Source organism: Polyodon spathula, chromosome 2 (genome assembly GCF_017654505.1).
Source record: "Polyodon spathula isolate WHYD16114869_AA chromosome 2, ASM1765450v1, whole genome shotgun sequence".
In the NCBI taxonomy this organism is placed as follows: Eukaryota; Metazoa; Chordata; class Actinopteri; order Acipenseriformes; family Polyodontidae; genus Polyodon; species Polyodon spathula.
This window is the reverse complement of record NC_054535.1, coordinates 52,808,122-52,829,573: the sequence shown is the minus strand read 5'-3', so window position 1 is coordinate 52,829,573 and position 21,452 is coordinate 52,808,122. Positions and strand designations below refer to the sequence as shown.

The following is a 21,452-nucleotide window of genomic DNA, read 5'->3' as shown; positions in this document are numbered from 1 at the left end:
TTTATGGTCAATTTATACATTGTGTCTATCCTATTCGGAATACAGCAATAAACTGTTACTAACATTGAATAGTACGTTACCATAAGGGGAAAATGCAGGTTTCAGGATTACCAATAATTAAAATAATTTGCATCTGTTTAAGAACTAAACCATCGGAGATGCACTGCAGTTATTTGTGTTAGAGGATTGAACTCTGTACTAATACGCAAAAGTACAGCTGCTGAACTAAACTGATACGATCAGTCACTGGACAAAGCTGCTTTCAATCAGTTTGTGTTAGCGTAAAAAGCGCTAGTAAATACATGAATCCATGTATGGTTGCATCGCGTATTTGACCTGATTGGTTCTGTGCCAGCCGAGTGAGTTACAGATACGTGCCAGAAGTGGAAACGCTTGTGTAACCTGCATTTCAAAGAACACAAAAACAGGGCAAATAGTCTGCAAAACACTATGTGTAAAAGGCAGGTTTAGAATGTGCAATTTTGCAATTCATAATTATTTAATGCTGTTATATGTAGCAGTTGTTTTCATTTCTTCTTTGCATTCCGAATACATTTTGGTACACACAAATAGTTAACGTTTAACCGAACTCGGTAACCTGCAGTTTATTGGCGTCGGTAGGATACCCAGATTTTTTTTATTATTTTTTTTTTTTTGGCTGAAGTGAAGTAGAGACTTGTAAACTGCGTAATCGTTTTAAGTCAAATCAATCAATATCACTCTCTCTCTCTCCAATTTGAATAATCGTGCTAGTAGTGGCACTGTCCACATTGATTTACTGTAGGAATCCATACTGATATATAATTTGACTAAGTTTAATGATTATTTTCTGATAATTTCAATGTAGTATTACTCACTGCTGTTAATTTATGTTGATGACAAATTCGCTGGTTATTGGCTGTACTATTTGGGAGGTTATGTACGCTATTTTAACACCGTATATTTTAAAATAATATGGGATTGCTTTATTTTCCTTTTCCGGATTCATGCTGCTAATTTACTTCTGCCTTCCTCCTAAGCAAAAGCGTTTGAGCTGTGATTATTTATACTCGCAAAGCACATTACTTACTGAGATTTCGGTTAACCCGTTGCATGTCAATTAAAATAAATAAATTAAATTTATATATATATATATATATATAGACGGAGCGACTGGATCTTCACCTCAGATCGACTGTGCCATGCCAGATTGTGTGAGAGTTATTCCATTGCGCATGCGGAGCCAAGGTAGGCCTGCTGTTTTGTAACTCCAGTTAACTCAACGCAGCCATCTACATCAAAACAAGATGAAAAGCCGGAGAATCGGGGACTCTGCAACGTAAGTGGTTACATTGGCATGCATGGCTATATGATATTACAAACGGGTTTTGGTCCAAATACCCCTGCTGTTTGCGTATATATAAGCTCGCAGGGTACAGTGCGAAGCGGTGAAGGGGTGTTTTCAGTGCTGGGCCTTGTGACCCACATTACATTCGCCGAGAAAGAGGGGAGTGTTTACTACTGTGTACAAGGTTGGTGGTCATTGGTATTCTGTATAGGTTCAACGCGAAGGTATTATTCTTGAGTCTTTTCAGTAAAATTATTGCTGATGACTGTACCGTAGTTAGTATAATAACACGAACTTAAACAGGCAGTGGTGACTTTGTGGGCTATGCAGATTTGTAGTTTTGTTTACGGCTGTATATTTTCATACAAACTTGATTCATTGAATCACCTTGCACTTGTCCTAGTGGTGCGTTTTCTGTGGGGGCGGCTCAGAGGCTCAGAATGGGTATCATGAAGTTTGATCACTTTCATATGCATAAAGAGAAACAGTTCAAGCATTTCTTAACATTTTACATTTGTTTTTATTATGCTGTGGCTCAGTATGCAAAACCCTGACCTTCTGCAGCTTTTACTCATTCTTGCTTAATATGGGCTTTCTATGTACCTTTAGTGGATATGAGTAGCGTGTTTGTGGGCTGCTGTTGTAGGTAAACAAAAAGCGAGGTTCAAGTGCTGCTGGCAGGATGAGTACCCTGTGCAACTCCCTATACAGTATCCTCATCAATCGATCAGCTAGTTTATGAATTGTCTTTAAATTACAGCTGGCTGCTTTGCATAAAATACCCCCGCGGCCAATCAAGGAATAATTAATCTGTACAGAGTAGAAAGGATGGATAATTTGTTAATAATATTATATATATATAATAATTTTTTTTTCAAATAAATTAACAACAAAAAAAAAACTTTTAGAATGTTCACATTTTATATACTGGTACTGTTAACGTGCACATGTTATTTTAGGAAATTAAAATAAAATGCCCATTTATGGATGTTAATTTAAGACAAGTTATCATTAAATTTGCCATGTTTAATTAATGAGAAAATAAGAGCCTGGGGATGTCTAAAAACTACTTGCTGTTTGCCCTTATATATTACACTTTTTGTGAATATGGTGGATGTAGGTCATGATACTGCTAGCTCTAATGTTTGCATTTACTGCAGTTATGGGAATGGGATGTACTATGTCTGACACTATACTTGGTTGCACATGTCCAGAAGAAAACAAAACAAACATCAGATAGCCATGTCACCCCAGGACCCTCATCCCCTATACCACTGTAGACTAAGTATGTTAACTTTGAGGTGTGCCTATGGCATTAGCACACACACACACACACACACACACACACAAATAGAATTTGTACAAACAAATAATCAAAAGATATGAACGTATTCACCGTTTCAAAATTACACAAGGATAAAATATGGCTTGTTCTTCTGTTGGCTTTCTAAGCTTTCCACAGTTTACAGCCCTTGGCGATCAGGACTGAGTAAAATTACATCAGATGTCTCAGTGATACAGATCCAGTAAGGCTGCAGAGTTAGCCAATTTGAATATTTTCACAAACTATTATTACAGATATCTTTGGCACTCACAACATTTACTGTTTGTTTGGTTATGAAGTTTCAATATAGATTAACTTGTTATGTGCTTCATTCTAATTAATTTGTCTTTTTATTATCCACTGGACTATTGGGGAGTCTGGAAATGGAAAACAAGCAGACTTATTTTAATCTCAGTTTATGCTGGCCTAATTAAGTTACCTAGGACAAGATTTGACCATTGCTTTTCACTTAAATAAATAAATCTGTGGTTAGAGGCGTTCTACAGTACAAGTTTAAAGTAGCTTGGCAAACCTGTAGTGAGCTGCGAGCATGATGCATTCTTTCCATTTTTATGAATGATTTACTTGGGAAAATATTTTGCGTGGTTTTGGTCAGTGTGTTGACTGACATTATTCTCCTGAGCAAAGAACATAGTCCTGAATCTTCGGCTAAAATGCTTTTTATTTGGGACAGTTTTTATGAGCAATAGAGTTGACTGCTTTCCATAATATCCCCATGGCCAATCAAGGAATGATTAATCTACAGAGCATGATTAATCTACAGAACATAAGGGATGGCTAATTTCTTAAGTACTGGTATTTATTGAAAAAATGCTTTTTAAAAAAAGTTTACTAGATTTTACATATTTTGATACAGGCTACTGTGGAACTTGCATATGTGTTTATCATTATCATTAATGATAATTAAGCATCCCTGTAAAAGGAGCTTGTATGAGTTTGCAAAACTGCCACTGCACCTACTACTGTTCGTATCAGTGCCATATTTTTGTAACCTTTGACCATGTTATTAATACAGTCAGTTTTTACAAGCGATATTCTGTGATTAGTAATGACTTTCCACCACAGATGGTTTCCAATATAAGTTAACCTTTTCATTGCCGTGTTGTTTTAACGTTTGGACATTTCACTGGTACAGTCTTTTTCACATTTATAATTTACTTAGTTTAGAACTGTTGGCACTATGCATAACTAGGGTTGGAGCAATATCAGAACTCTAGTCATAGTTTAGCAAATGCTGTGGTAATTATCATTATAATATATTTGCTAATATGGATATTGAAAAAAATGCATTTTTAAATTAGGGGTTTTAATCTTGACATTTTCTATTGATCAATCAATTAATTGCACCTGTTTGCTAGTGATATGAAATTGTATTGAAAGGTTATTACAAGTAATACAAAGTATTAACACAGGGTTCTCCCCAGGCCTTTTCAGCCGGGTGAAGTGGCTGTCGCCACCTGGCTGAGAAAACCCAATCGGCTTGGCTTGCAGATGCTACTGTGCCTTTAACAATAAGGATTGATTGCGCTTCTAGCAGACTAGATCATTTGCACGTTGCTGGGTGAAAAAAAAAAAAGTTGGAACCATATGATAGCTGTGTTACATCTTGACACAACATTTAACCAATCAGAGAGTTGAAGGGGTGTTAAGCACTTCGAGAGGCTAAAACGTTAGACAGGTAAAAAAAAAAAAAACGATTATTTTCAAAGCAAAAATAGTGACAATGATTGCAGGGTTTTCAAAATAAGCCAGCGATCGGCGCAATCTGCCAGCTAATACTATATTTGCGCCAGCTACTTGTATTAAAAAATATTAAGATTTTTGGATATTATCATTGTCAATTTTTTGTGGTATTATTATACTGTTTTAATGAATATGTTTTGATGTATCTTTTATATTATATGTAACTTACACTGTTTACTGCAAATATTTCATAATGCCAAGCAGCACTCCAGATTAGGTTTTGGGTAATTTGATTAATTAAGAAAATATTATTATCCCTGTGCTGCAATAATTCGCGTGTTTTTGAGGTTAAAAAGCCATTGGCAGCACTGGAAGCTCGCCCCACCGTCTACATCACCATTGTAAAATGACGCAGATCATATTTCTACCCAAATATTTGAAAACACAAGTGTGGTTTCTACTGAATTAAATTATGTTGCATAAGGTCCATTTGTGCTGCAGTAAATCTGTGTGCTGCTTTTTCGTTTAATGTACGGCACATATATGAAGAATATATTTCATGGCACATTATTTTTGCAGATTTTTAATAAACATGAAATTAGCAAACATTTCTTGCTCACAAAATGTTCTTGTTTTACAGTAGTGTAAATCTGACATGAGCCTTGATTGGTTTAGGTTTTGTAATCTCTGTAAAGGAAGAACATGTGTTTTTTCATCTATGTGTGTACTCCTGTACATACTAGTATTGGTACCTGTAAGCATCATTCCACATCCTTCATTCCTACTCGTGTTGTGGGACTGTTTAACTAATGGCACATTTCATAACCGCCTTACAGTATGTTAAGGACTTTAGGCCCTTTAGATACTCGCTTATCATTCTGTATTAATCAAACACTAACAGAAATTACACTGAAGCGTATAATGTTAAAATGACCAACAACAATCTCGATCTTTTGAGCCATAATGAGGACTACTGTAAAACCCTGGGCTGAAGTACCAAATTTAGATCTAAAATCGTAGGGCTGTGCAGTGGCAGTGTCCCATTTGATAGTGCCAGAGTTTGGAATAAAATAGTTTTTTTTTTTTTTTTTTTTTTTTGTCAAATAAGATTCACAGCCTGCTTTGCTTTTGTTTTTACTGAATTAATTTTTAAAATAAGTAATTTTAAAACAAAATTACAAATACTGTTAATAATAATAATAATAATAATAATAAATAATAATAATAATAATAATAATAATAATAATAATAATCTATACTTTTTTGGAAACTTTTTTTTTTTTTTTAAATAATGTATCACTTTTGCAAAAAATTCTAAAGCTGACAGATAAAAAATGGAGATTAATTTGAAACCAAATATTGTAGATCGGGTGTTTAATGGGGTATGTGTAAATGCAAAAATAAAAGTAAAAGAAAATAATCTAGAATTAATTTTTTTAATGGTGTTATATATTATCTTTAAACCACTGTGCACAAATATTTCAGGTTTATTTTAGCAGTTGTTTACAGTCTGACTATAGTTTTAGCTTTATCATCCACCTGTACTTATTCATGAATTAAGCACCTTTCACACTGCCATGCTCTACTGGGGTCAGAACCAGGTCAAACCGGGTACGACCCAGGCACATGGTTTCACACTATGCGGGATTGTGACCCGGGTAGCCAGAACCCGGATCGAGACCCGGGTAGGACTGCCAGTGTGAAAGTGGCTTTGGATTGATCTGGTTTTCACTCTGTTAGGCATGGCGGCATTTTAGTAGCAACCATAGCTGCTGATTGAATTGTTTTCTGTGTTTGATAGAGTACAGATTAGGGTTAGGAATTTCAAATAATAAGATATTCGAGTATACCAAGAATAAAAATTTCGAGTACCTGAATACTCCACCTCTAATTACTCATTACAGTAACAGGTCCTTAAGAGATATTTAGCAACCAAACACAGGGATGCATAGATAATACATCAACAGTAACAGCTAAGAAACATCTAAGGCATCTAGGGGTAGATGTAAGGATATGCACAAACTCCCCCATAATGCAAGATGCAACGCTTGTTTGTTTTTTGCCACGTTCTGTGTTTTCTTCAGAAGTAGCAGATGGGGGCCTGAATTTTAAATGATTTGGCTTTTTTTTTTTTTTTTTTTTGGGTTAAGGTACTTTTTTTGATACTGTGTAGAAACAATTCATTCACTACTCATGTACTCCCTTAGCCAATAGCAGAGCTAGGTAATGAAGTGCGCCCGCCTCCCTGTCAGTTATCAGTGAGGTGAGAATTGCAGTGGCTGATCACTTTTAATTTCCTTCTCTGTTAGAAAAAGTTTTTTTGGGTGTAGTTAACTTATTTTTCCTTGAATGTTCAGACTCGCCCTAATCCAGATTATCCTAGGTATTGTTTCTCCAGAAAAAAATGTATAAATGTCTTGCTTGCAAAAGAAAACAAAGGAAGAAAACACAAGAGTCTACAAAAAGTGAGTACCTTTGGATAATTATGCTGGCTTTAATAAAAGTTTATTATTGTTTGTTAGTTTGGTGTTAATCCAATTATTCTGCCTTGTATTGCAACTGTGGTACCATTCCGTAGAGTAAAAATTTTAAAGGGGTACATGAGATGCAACCTTCAGGGAGAAGGGCTACAGATATGGAAATCGTGAATTTGAATAGTCTGAAATCTTGGAAGTGGATGTATAAACACATTTGGTTAGGCGCTTCCTTTATATGAAAAATGCATTTTGTCATGCGAGTGTCTGTAAATTGTTTGGTCAGCGAGTGAGATTTGTAGCTGAATAAGCATGTGGCCCTCTCATCTATGCCTCATTGTTTCTTTGTTTGGGGGAGGGTGGCTCTGAGTGCCATTTGTCCTGTCCACTGGCAAGATATGTTCTCATTTTTATTTGCGTTTTATGTTCTTTTTAGGTAGTTTGACCGGCATAAGGGGCGGCTGCCAAGCTCCAGAGATCAGACCCTGAGTGAAATCCATCAGTTAATTCCGAGGATTCCTAATTTTCCATATTTTAGAAAATGTAGTTTATTCTAATTGTGGGTTAGGCAATTTATTTTGTATTACAAGGTGGGCTAGCCGATTCTTCTTTTGGGGGAAGGTGGTCCGTAGTGCGATTTGTCTCGATGAAGGCTCTGCCTTTCTCTATACGCATAACACCGGATGGTCGAGCCTTTGTCCACGGGAGTGCTTGATTTAAGATAGCTATACTTTTGTTAATTACATGATCAGATTTAAGTGTTTTGAATTTGAAGGTTTAAAAAAGCAAGCATCTCACAATTTGAATTCACTCTTATATAACATAGGGCTAGTAAAATATACAAAAATGTAAACCCAAAGAAACATATGCCCAATGATACTCAATGCTTTTTCTTTGAGTAAGAGAGCAAATAACAACCTTGGTTCCCACAGTAGGTAACAGCAAGGAAGTGCCTAGTACCTGCCATTATTGCCCGAACAGTAGAAAATACTGATTGTAGAAAGGCTTGTGCAGTAAAGACTATTGAGAAACCACAAGAGAAGGTACATAATGAAACCAAGGCTGAGCCTACTTGAATGACTGCACACAGGGTTTCCTCTCATGTCTACCTGGGCTATTGAGAGTAAGTATTACAAATATGTATTATATTTACTCAACAGTAACAACTAAACTAGTTGTTTCACATGTGTCTGTTTGTAGAGGCCCTGTCTGATGGATAAGACATGAGAAGGGGGCGGGCACTGGATTTTAAGATGGATAGTGCGTCTGAGATGTGTTTAGTAAAATGGCAACATGGCAACTGTTCATCAAAAGCTCTTGGCAAAGACAAAAATGTCACTGCTTTTGTGCAATTTACTGATGTGTAAACAGAGAGAGAGAGAGAGAGAGAGAGAGAGAGAGAGAGAGAGAGAGAGAGAGAAAACACGAGAGACAGAGAACACATGTGAGAATATATCACAATCACTTTAGCAACCAATTTGTGAAATCACATCTTCATTAATGTAAAAGGCAACTTAAGAGTGTGAAATTGCCACGATTCTGGTATTGCTGAGCATTTAAAGAAAAAGTAGGTTTGGATTGGAAGAATGCATGGAGTTCAGAAAACTGAAGGATGAAGGCACCATAATAAAGATAAGTGAAATAGTTCACCACGAGAAAAGATCTTCCACACTGGGCAAAACTACTAGAGAAACATTTGGTCATTGATACTACACACTTTGAAGGAACATACTTTAACCTTATGAGGAATGGGAGGAATAATTTCCATATGGATGTCAAGCTCATGGAGATAAGACCAACCAAATATTCTGTAAACTTAGTCACTGGGGGAGATTGTGCTCTGTAGCCTGATGTATTTAAAATACATACCATGGTAGATATAAATGATTTCATTTACTGTACAATGTTGGCAGCTAAAGTACCAGTTTTGACTACAAATGCTTCGCTGTATAACAGCAAGAAGCACCGTGAGAACATAGTGATTTCAGGACAGTATAACTGAAACATGCTAATAAAAATATATTTAAGTATTTCTGAATGTACCTCTGTGTTTTTCTAGCTGTAGGTGAAGAAAATATAGATTCTGCTTAAATTGTATTAGGCTTCACATTTCGTGGTTTAAGATTTCTGTAATTCAGTATTTTAGTTTACAGAGTTATACTGTCAGGAAACTGGGTGAAGTAGTTGAATAGGGAAGTGTGGTTTTGAAATTGGAAGTTGAAGCATGGAGTAAAGTATTGTGCTAGATTTAACAAGAAAAAAATGAGTGAATAGTTCAGCACAAAAGGAGTAATGATCTCGCATAAACTACTTATGGTTACCCATTTAACTCCAGGTGTATACAGTAAAGAAAATGAAGCTGTGGATGAATAATTTATATGGGTGGCTTTAAGGTTAGTATTTTAGATTTTTCTCATATGTTTTAATATTATTTATTCTGCCATCGCTGCATTTACACTGAAGCACAGAAGCAACAGCTTTGTAGGAGACAAGGCCAAGGGCAGTGGCTCTTTGAGGAGAACATTGTTTCAGGATGAGACAACCTCATGCTTAATGGTGGAGGCAGTTCTAGCAAAAAAGCTAACTTTATACAGTAGTACAAGTCAGACAGAATATTCCCCCAGCGGTTTGGTTATTTAAAAGACATGTAAGGAATGCTTAAATCTTACCATTGTTCATGCCTAGAAGGCACTGGAATTTCTGTCCTTATTATGCTAACCACTGTTATGATTTATTTGTGTGTGATAATAATGTTAAAGTAGGGGAGCCCACCTATATGCATGAATTCATTTACTGTAATGGTGGTGATGAACTTTACTGTAACAAGTATCTAGCCTATTCCTTTTAAGACAATACAAGTGGCATATGCATATTTAGTTATATTAAATTTATAATAAAAATGCCATAATTGTGAGTGAGAGCATAACTTTATCATGATGACAATCTATTTTACTGTATCAATTAAGACATGTATTCATTTATTTTGTTGAAGCTGTCTAATTGTTTCCTACCCAGTTTCCTTAGAATGTGTATACTATGCTGCCCTGTTTGCTGTTCGTTGACCATGCAAGTGGCACTGCATACTGAAAAACTGAAAGGAGGGGAGGGGTTGTCTATGACTATCCCTCACATATAATGTTCAGAAGACACAGATGAAATTGGGTATATGCATTCCATAGCAAAAGTTCCTGAGGGTATTAAAATTTAGGTCATGGTTTCTTTTCTCTAGCCCCACAATAGTTGGGATTAGAAACAAATGCTACAGTTTGTCTTGAGAATTCCTGGACTGCTTTCAATAAATCTTTGACAAAGATATTGCCACATCCAGTAGTATGAATTTAATTTGCAGAGGGCCAGAATACCAACAGCTGATTCTTTATTCTATTGAAGGCTATAGGGAAAGCCATGGGTGAATAAAACTAGTACAGTATGTGTGGGCATTTATTATAAAATGTTGTAGGCTTATAAATGAAACTGAAGTCTGTAATATTGTCTTTATATTGAGTACTTGGTACACAAGCCTGCAATACCAACATCTGTATAGTAAAGTAAAAGTAAGAAAGATTTGGGTAAATGCATACTATAGAAGCATTACCATGAATGCTGAACACAATACATACATAGCTATATTGGAAACATGTATCCTTTGTGTCTGTAGTAAAACACATGTTTAATGCACAATGATCCTTCGGCACAGGAAAACACAACTATACAAAATAAATAAAATCCTATTCACTGCAACTTGTACTGGTAGGTATAATCCATGGTTGATGTTTTTAGAATTTACATGTAGTTTTTTTCACCCTACCTACCGACCCAGCTAAAAGTTGAGACGAAACAGGAACAAAAGAATGTTATATTTTTGGAATCTGTAAAGAGTATTGCACGATAACAGAATGTGATTCGTGTCATTGTTGAGTTAAAAAAAAGTACCTTTTCATTACTTTAAATATTGCAAAGTATCTAAACGTTTTGTTTTGGAAAACATACAGTAATAATATGCTTCATCTCCCAAAGTGTACCTTTTCAAACTAAAATGTTGTAATATGTTTACGATCACTTGCTGTACATCCTCAGTGAATGTTCCAAAATAAATATAGGTAGGCCCTTTCCTAGACATGTTCACATTGGTGAACTCCTATACCCCTGGATCACTCATTCTGCACACTAAGTCACCCTGTTGTGGGTGAAAACGTGTCTGATCGCAACAAGTAAGGTGATGTTCTGTTTTGCAGGGTGGATTTCTGTAACTCCAGTGCTGCCATATAGAAGATAGTCACGCAGGGTTTTTTTTTCTCTTCTCTTCTCTACAGAAATGTTCTTCTTTAACAAAGGTAAGTTTGTTTCCCACAGTATATGTTGGCAGTCATCATAAAGCTTCTACTCGATACTTCTGCAAGACAGGCACTTAGACTGCTCAGTTTGTTAAGGCTCACACAGCTCAACTCAGCTGCCTCTTGGTATTGTGATACACCAGCCTGTAGGAGTCGACCACACCATTAGGCATCTCATGTAGTTTTAAATTCCAAATCTAAATGTCACAAAAGGGCATTATAGGTTAACCAAGAGAAAGACTTAAATGATTTGGTCTTGGTCTGTCTGCCATTAATCTGCTACCTCGTAAATGATCCAATTAGGGATCCACTGATTTGTTATTATGTGGACAGATTCCAAGAACTATTTTCCATATCAGTAGGGCTGTGTCCCAAGGTTCGTTCACTAGCCAGGGATTTGAAGATTGTTTTAAACCTTCAAAGGTTCGTGAGATAGGTTCACATACTGTATTTTTTTCTTTATTTTCTGTTAACAGTTTGACTGTGTGGATACTGTAAATCACACATTAAATTTTACTCAGATGCAAAATTCGATCTTTTGATTTGTATAATGCATATTACGTAAACAAAAGTTATTATTAAAATCCGCTACCAAATCGTTATGTAGCAGCTCTGCGTGGTGTCAGGATTTCTTGCACGTACTCTTTTTATTGATATATATGCTCTGAGCACACTCTTAAACTCAGGGGAGACGTTCAAGGAGGGCAAAGATGTTTTAAATTCCTGTAGTGGTTTTGTTTGTGCACTGGGTAGGCTATATGTCCAGACAACTTTTTAATATTCAAGAAAATCACACATACTCATTTAATTTGAAGTTTTATGAATCAGAGCAGTGTTAGTACTCTTTCGGTTTATTAAATGCTTTAAAAATTGGATTGGTTGGTTGCGCAGACCACCATAAATCCCAAGTAAAAAGCAGCCTAGGTGATCCAGTGCTTTACAGGTTTAACAGCATTAGTACTTCAATACAGTAATACGAATTTGGTTATCATATATTTAGCTATTAGGCTATAAAATATAAAAAGATAAAAACGGCCATCGCTAAATTCTAGAACATTATATATATATATATATATATATATATATATATATATATATATATATATATATATATATATATATATATATATATATATATATATATATATATAATATGTGTGTCACTCTCAAGACTAAAACATAATTTCTCTACCTTATAGCAGTGCATCAATATAAGTGATATTAAATTCAACTATATATTTACCTTCAAGTATATGGAAGTGTAATGGATATATTGACAAGTAAAAACTGTCTTCAAAAGGCAGAGACTTGTGAATACGACCAAACAGCAATCAGTTTTTCAGAAATCCTCAAAACATGGACCACGCAACTTATAGTTAGCAAGTCATGCTATACTTGACTGGGGTTTTGCCATGGTTTTTGCCTCCATTGAATACATCAGGAATCCCAATTAAATCTGATCGTCAATCTGCCTTAACAGTTCCTGTCTTTGAGTTAATGATATTTTCTAAAAGGATCCGGTCAACTGTTTTCAAAATTAACTGAATGTGAGCTCATGGTTCACTATCTTCCACCCCTCCTTTCCCTAAAAATTAGGAGAACTGGAGTTCAGAGGGTCCTTGCTACTAAATACAATACAAGTATATGTGTATATATGTGAGATGTTTTTAATATGTAACACCAGCTGTATTTAATTATATTAGCCACATATTATGTTACCTTTTCAGTGTTTTGTCAATGGGTCAGTTTAACTTCATATACAAATGTGTGTTAACAAAGTGTAGAACAAAAATACTGTAGAGGTTTATCACAAACCTTTGAATAAGCATACAGTGATCAGTTCAGTTGTTTCCATTTAAATTTAAGCTGTAATGGAACATGTTAATTATAACAGCCTTATATTATTAATCTAAGAAATTAAAGAGAAAAATACCCTTAGAATCTGCGAGAGCTGGGGAGGAAGATTGCTCAACGCTGGATAACACGGTTAACAATTTAGGAACAGAAACGGATACGAGAATGGAGAGCACATCACAAAAGACTAGTTCAAGATCTGCAGTTAGCAAAGACATGGAACCCCAGGTTTGTGTCTGCAGCTGGAGCAAGGCGACAACGGTCAGAGGTTTGAATATTCATCAAGGGAGAATGAAATGCTTGAGGGACAAGGGACAGGGGCCTTGCATTGATCAGTATTTCTTATGAAGTCAGTCGAATGAAATCCAGCGACAGTAAGCAAACCACAGTTTGCAGGATATCAGCACCCCTGTCATAGACGTGAGGGGGACTTGCGTGGGTACAGCTAGTAATGAACCTAATGATCCTTGCGAACCTGGTCAGACAAACCAGCGTAAGAGGGGAAAAAAACCTCAACGGCACAAGCCTGGAGTTAAATGACCAAGAGCTTGTGAAAAAACTGTGTGGGACACAGTAAACACCGATCTCTCTTTTACTTTGGAAAGGTTAAATGGAACAGTTGACAAGAAGCTGGATAAATTTGGGGACATCATCTACACAAATGGAAGTGAGAGGTTTGGAATTGAAAAAAGGAAGGAAAAAGTACAAACTATTCCTGGAAAGTCTAGATGGCAGCAGGAGATTGAATGCTTAGTTAGAGAATGGAGGCAGATGAGGAAGCAATGGAGAAAAGCAGAACAAAGTCAGGAGGGACTCCATCTGTTACAAAGGGTCATAAAAGATAAGCTTGCAACATCGTGCAGAGCTGAGTGTCTACGGAAATGCTACAAAAAGAAAGAACGTGCGAGAACTAACTTTTATAAAGATCCATTCAAATTTGTAAAGAAGATCTTCACCAGTGAGAACAATGGCATGCTAAAATCATCTAAGTTTGAGCTAGAGAGATATTTGGAGGAAACACATAGATTCAAAAAGGCAGGAACCTATGTCAATTCCTTCAGACATCCCACCTATCAATCCACCCAAATACCAAATGGAGGACTGTGCACTTAAGTGGAAAGAAGTAGAGCAAGCTGTGAAAAAAGCAAGGGCATCATCATCTCCAGGGCCTAATGGAGTTCCATACAAGAGTGCTTCTGGAGTTCTACGAATCGTGTGGAAATTGATGAAAGTGGCATGGAAAAACAGGTCATACCAAGAGCATGGCGGCGAACAGGTGGAGACTTTGTACCAAAACAAAAGGATAGTACAAGCATCGGTCAGTTTCGTCCTATTTCCCTATTAAACATAAAAGGCAATTTTCTTCAGCATTATTGCTCCGAGATTGTCAATCTACCTATTAAAGAACTGCTTCACTGACACTTCAGTACAAAAAGCAGTCATTCCAGTTCGACAACAAGCAGTGGAAGGGTTGAAGAGCATAGACAGCAGCACTTTACCAGGCAAACTGAAACCCTGGTGCTTTTAGTTTGGTCTGTTGCCAAGACTGCTGTGGCCACTGACTGTGTACGAGGTTTCCTTGACAACAGTTAAGAAGCTGGAAGCTTTAATTTGTTCATAAGTCAGGAAATGGTTGGGAGTTCTACGCTGCCTGAGCAGAGTGGGACTTTATGGTAAAGGAATACTGCAGCTACCAATCTCTGCTCTAACCGAGGAGTTTAAGTGCTCCAAAGTCCGACTGGAAATGACATTAGTAGATTCACGCGACAAATGCGTAAGGGAGGCAGCACCTGTGTTGAAAACTGGAAGAGAATGGATGGCAAAGAAGGCTGTGAAAGATGCTAAGGGCTGCCCTTCGAATTGGAGATATTATGGGGCAAGTTCAGCATGAAAAAGAAGGTTTTGGTCTCAGTTCAGCTCCTCCTGCATGGCACAAAGCAACCCCAGCTCAACGGAGGAAGCTGGTAGTCAGTGAGGTGCAAAAGCAGGAGGGGAGGATCAGGTTTGTAAAGGCCATTTCCCAGGTCAAGCAGGGAGAATGGATGAGATGGGAGGGTGTGGAACAACGCAAGATCAGCTGGCAAGACCTATGGACAATGGAACAGAGCCGGATCAGTTTCCTCATCAGATCAGCAAATTATGTTCTCCCATCACCACAGAACCTAGACCTCTAGGTGGGTGTTCATCACCTGCAACATTAAGGCACATTTTGACAGGATGTAAGGTGGGTCTTAGCCAAGGACGGTTTACTTGGCGCCATGACCAGGTGCTGTGATGTTAGGCCTTGGCATTAGAAGTCAAGTGTAACCTGATTAATAAGTTGCCACTAGTTCCATCAAAGCATTACACACAAAAGACAATATTACTCTGTCCAGGACAGCAACCACCAAGAAAAGGTGTTAAAACCAAGCCTCGTCCAGGACAACTGGAAGCTGCTAGAGATTGGAAGTGTTGCAGATGTTGGTCAATGGCTTATTTTTCCACCTGAGATTGCTACCACTAACCTTCGAGCAGACATTGTCTTGTGGTCTGGATCAGCACGCCTTATTCATCTGGTAGAGTTAATCGTGCCATGGGAAGAGGCGTATGAGAGGAAGAAACTTCGGAATGCTCAACTAGCGGCTGAAGCGGAACAGCGAGGATGGAGAGTCTGAGTTTACCCAGTGGAGGTGGGTTGTCGGATTTGTGGCACACTACAACCCGGTTTCTCAGAGATGTTGGGTTCAGTCGCCAAGAGTTCTGTCGCACAGTGAAGAACTTATCTGAAGCAGCAGAAAGGAGCATCAACTGGCTATGGTTGAGATGGAAAGATTCTGGATGGGGATCTCAAGCACAATAGAAAGAATGCAACGCTGATGTTCAGGTAAGTAAACTGAGCTGAGCTGAGTGGGGGATGGAGGGGGGTGATGCTGGGACGCCAGAATCACTGTTGGATCACACCGAGGATAGAAGGTGCCCACTTGAAGACCCGTAAGATATACCCTACTTAGCTCAATCCAGGCGGCTGTCATGCTGATGCGCTGGGGAGACCGCACTGGGTTGATCCCCGGAGCCAGCATTTGTCATTTTATTTATTGAAGTGTAAATGTACGTTTTAAGTTTTTATAAATACATTTTATTTAAGGTAAAGCGCTCGCTGTGTTTGGATGTGTAGTATGGTTTTTAACAAAAAAAATAATTTTAAAAACATTGTTTTTTCAGTATAATATATGTTTATGCAGAGTTAAAATCACTACTTGCCAAATTATTTATTTCCTTTCAAAAATGTTGTGTCATATCATGCTGTGGCTTAAGCAAATATAAGCATTTATTCTATGTAGGCGCAAGTTTAACTAAGTTATTATTTTCACGGTAAAATGCTCAGTTGTTTTTTATTTTTTGTGAATAAATGTTATGGGGAGGTGGGTACAAACACTTTTTACTGACACAGAGATTACTGTTTTTGACATTTTAATCATGTCTACGTGTGGGAATATCTAAACCTGTTTAATATATACAGAAAACTAATTTGTTTTTAGTAAAAGATGATGTTTTAAGAGTTATAGATAGATAATTTGAGAAACCACAAAACGCTTGTCTTCCTATATACATAGTTTCATACGATCATACGAAGAAACACACACAGACTTCATATATATGGATGTGTGTATACACGCCTGCATTATGAATTATAAATTAGAGTACAGTACTTACAGGTCGATGCTTGTGATGCAGTCTGGTTTTGTTTTTTGTGTATTTTATAAAAATAAATTATTTTAGATTTTGCGCCTTTTTTGGGGAGGGCCTGGGCAGTATATATTATAGAGGGGGAGGGGTTTGTGACATGACAGGTGTAATAATCTAATTGCACATAAAAATAAATCTTAATGCTTAATTATTTCTGATATGTCATAACCAGTATACAGAATATTGTATTTACTTCTCTTTCGTAATATTTGTACAAAGAAAACCGATAATGTAAATATCCGGCGATTACAAACTTAAAATGACAACTCTGATGATGGTTTAAACTGGGAATGTTAAATAATAGAAAAAAAAAGGCAAACGCTAACTTATTTCCTGTGACACCGGTATCTTTTCAGATAATACAAAAAAGCGTACCTCCTAATTTTCATAACTAAGTTCTCATTATTTTCTTATAATATAATGAGATACATACTCCTGTCTTTCTTAAAGCACCTTCCGTTGGTTATCATTCAAGGTTGGGAAATCCCGCTTTCAAGAGCCAACACTGAATCCTGCTTTGAGGAGCCAAAGACCAAGCTTTATCTTTTGAAGGTCTAGTGCCCTTCCAGAATTATACTGTGTGTCTGAGAAAAACATTTAATTCTTTCACTTTTAAACTCTACAGTACCTCTGTTTATTACTGCAGTAAAATCTCTGTATAAACTAAACATGTATATTCTTTGGTTTAATTGATATTGTAATGTCTAAAAGACTCTTTTTGTTTAGTTGGAGAAATTGAACGAATTCTTAAATTGATTAAATAAACATTATTTCAAATGTGTCTTAATATATTTACAATATTGTCAATGCCATGCTTCTGTTATAACTTTTACTATGTTCTTTCAACAGTTTAACTTTAAATGGCATTAGAAGATGTATTTCTAATTAAGTTACTTCAGTATAACAGTTGCTCCTAGAAATGGTAATATTATTTTACTCCATTGATAAATATTTTAAGTTCTGAATGGAAGGTCCAGTTATTTATATCTAAATACAGGCCACTGTTAACATATTAGAATGGAATAGTGTTACAGTGACTGAAGTCTGACCTTCTTCACTGTTCATACAAAATCCAGTCAAAGCAGGTTTTTAACACAACCTTTGCTTCTTGCCAATTTTAGGGTTGATTTGTATTAGTAGAAACACTATCGTAAGCATTTTTTTTAATACTCATTATTTCAAACCAATATCTAAATTAACATATTAACACGCCCTACACTTTCCATTCCCATCTCTTCCTGCCAGGTTCTAATTAATTTCTGTTATATATAGAAAATGATTATTTATAAGAAACTCCTGTCTTCTGTTATCTGAAAGGTATTTCCGTTCGTTAATAGTAATGAGATCGCTCTTTATAGAGAGGATCTTGGCTGTTAAATTGCTGACCATCAAAAATCCCCGCTTCATCGGCCAAAACCAATAAATCATTTTCAACACTGCCTGCACCACAAGCAGGTAAGAACGAGGTTACAGCATTAGTTGTATTCTTTTAGTAAGTTTACTGTTAGTTACAGTTTATACTTTCAAATGATTTTATAACATGTAGTTCTAATTCAGATATGTCAATATAGTAATCTCTTATAAACTGCAATTCTATTCTATATTCTATTCTATACACAGAAGGCAAGAGGCTAATTTTTTATTACACCATGTAACAAATTATTATTATTTTTTTTTGGTTCCTGGGTAGTAAGTGTTATTTCCTAATTGCTTATGCCTCAAAAGTATAGAAAATGGCTATTATTCCTCACAAACTTTGCTTTTGTGACCAGGACAGTGATATTTTGAAATGTACCTATTTTCCAGAACATTTCAGATAGATTCAGTGCTGAGTAAACTTGGAGTAACTTCTAGAACATTCTAGAACTTTCCAGTAATATAAATAGTAGTATAAATACAGGGGCCTTAAGCCCACCAGTTCAGTTTAGTTCCAGCTGCCTAAGTGGATACATATCTGCATTTTTTTGAGATGGCATCAAGAGGCTGCAATGGTGGCATTCCTGATGGGTCTCCAAGGCGGTTTTACCAAGTTTCCCTGCTATCTTTGCCTTTGGGACAGCAGGGACACCAAGGCACACTACCACAGGTGGGCCTGGCCACAGCGGACCGAATTCTCTGTGGGGAGGAACAACGTCAAGTGGGAGCCACTGGTGGACCCCTGGAAGGTGCTGATGCCACCACTGCACATCAAATTGGGCCTTATGAAACAATTTGTCAGAGCTCTAGATAAGGAGTCGGCAGCCTTCAAGTACCTTCAAGACTTCTTCCCTAAGCTGTCTGAGGGAAAGGTCAAAGCTGGTGTCTTTGTCGGACCACAGATAAAGAAGATCCTGGAGTGCAACGAATTCCCCAAGAAGCTCACTAGTAAGGAGAAAGCGGCTTGGAACAGCTTTGTCGCAGTGGTTCGGGGCTTCCTGGGCAATCACAAGGCCGAAAACTATGTGGAGCTGGTTGAGACTCTGGTGAAGAACTACGGCACAATGGGCTGTAGGATGTCCCTCAAAGTCCATCTCTTTGATGCTCATCTTGATAAATTCAAGGAGAACATGGGAGCGTACTCGGAGGAGCAAGGTGAGCGCTTCTACCAGGATATACTGGACTTTGAACGCCACTACCAAGGACAGTATAACGAGAACATGATGGGAGACTACATTTGGGGGCTGATTCGTGAAAGTGATTTACAGTATAATCGTAAATCTTGAAAAACTACTCTCTTCTAAATCTTTTGTAGTCATTTTTGTATTACTTTAGTACAAATACATGTTAATTTGGGTTCGTGTTGTTTTTTTCTGACTTTATGTGAACGAAAAGACACATTTGCCCGTTTTCTCATTGGAAATAGGTAAATTTCAAAATATCACTGTCCTGGTCACAAAAGCAAAGTTTGTGGGGAATAATAGCCATTTCTATACTTTTGAGGCATAAGCAATTAGGAAATAACACTTACTACCCAGGAACAAAAATTGTGTTACATAGTGTTATTAATATTAATTGAATATTTAAGCTTAAGACTGCTCATACATTTACTGAATGTTATTATATTAGGTTTCTTATTTATTTAAATACTTTTGTTTTTTCATACTGTAATCAAACCTAGTTCAGTTGCTTCAGGCATATTAGCTGTGCTCCACAGATTCTGCCATTCTGTTCTAGCTGGATCAGAATGTTTTGAGACTCTTGAGTCTAATTAAAAAAAGATGCTTTTGCCTGATAAAGGAGGTTTGGAACTTTCAGCAGGCCAGCCTGACCTTCAATGTAGTGAACTCCATTCTCACAGGCCTCGCACAGATCTGCTAATAATATTTTCTACTGGTTGTATATTCTTTAAAGCACATTAGTCATTACAATATTTGTTGCAATTTCACAAATGCTCAATTTGTATCGCAAAGATCAGTCTGCTTCCAGTAGCTGTGACAGTCTTGGGTCAGTTTCTGCTCACTGGTATGGGTGACAGTCTTTAAAAACCTGCACATTTTTTTTTTTTTTTTTTAATTTAAATTATAAAAACATGATTACTGTTCTATATAACATATTTTTAAACTACATATGAATGTTTTATTCCATTTAATATGGATTACCTGTAAAATAATATGATTTTTAATCAAATATAAAGAAGTAGTATTGTGACATCACCAATAAATTGTGCAAATGTGTACCATAGAAGGCTGGAACTTTCGATGGTCAAAATGTACCCTTCATTGCAGCCCTGCATATCAGTAATTAGCATGTTGTATTTTGATAGGGTTTACATTCTGCCAGAAGTGAATTTAGCAAACACACTGGTAAATGAAATGGCATGGGACATGTTTACTAACATGGAATTTAAAGAAGTGTAGTATAATAATGTGTTTATAAAGACTGTGTTTAATGAAACAGTAAATTAATAATGTGTATAAAACTTCTATTTGTTTCAGACACATAGCCTAACAGAAACCGCAAACACAACTTGTTAACTATTCTTAATAATTTCTTCCCAAGATCCTTATGTAGATTTTTGTTTAAACTGTATTTAAGATGTAAAGGCATGTAGGCATAACTGTACAGCTTGTATTCAGGCCTATTTATTATTTATTATGTATCTGATCAAAGATCAAGAAATGCAGATGGAAAATTGGAAAAACCAAAGCATACAAACAGCGGTTATGCATAAACATAGAACATATGTTAATAAAAATGAATTGGATTTAAAGGAGCTCCACAAAACATGTTCAACTACAATTTTGCTGCACCATTGAAAATAACTAATTATTATTATTATTATTATTAGTATTAGTATTAGTAGTGGTATTATCTGTGCTAGTGACAGGGAAATGGCTATTACAGATTAATGTATTTTATCAATAATCAGCGGTGGTTCCGATCCGATGACCGGTCCATCCATAGATCCAGTTGTACTGTAATGAAGGCTCTCTTTCAGCATTGCAAAAACAAAATTAAAATATACTGAAGAGTATTTATTAGTTGTGAGAATTTACTCACATTAATAAAACATATGTTTTCTTAAATGCTTCTTGATGTTGCATGTTGTGTCTAAATTTGTATATTTACTCTCTTGATCTTCTGATGCTTGTGAAATTCTCAGTCTCTCTGACTGAGAATCTCAGTTTTTTTAAACACAAATACTGTACTGCCTCTTATGACAACTTCATATTGAAACTATCTATCTAGTCCCCCCCCCCCCCCCCCCCCCCCGTTTTTTATATTTTTAG

The 21,452-nt window shown here is 36.5% G+C and overlaps 1 protein-coding gene across 3 annotated transcripts in view; it reads left to right on the top strand.

Moving 5' to 3' along the window:
- The first annotated feature begins 1,167 nt into the window (after positions 1-1,167).
- Positions 1,168-21,452, top strand: part of LOC121298178 (circadian locomoter output cycles protein kaput-like) — a 72,228-nt gene continuing 51,943 nt past the window's right edge. For all 3 annotated transcript variants that reach the window (XM_041225128.1, XM_041225110.1, XM_041225119.1), the window contains exons 1-2: positions 1,168-1,318; positions 11,065-11,163. The gene's annotated coding sequence lies outside the window, so the exon portion shown is untranslated. The remainder of the gene's footprint in view (positions 1,319-11,064; positions 11,164-21,452) is intronic.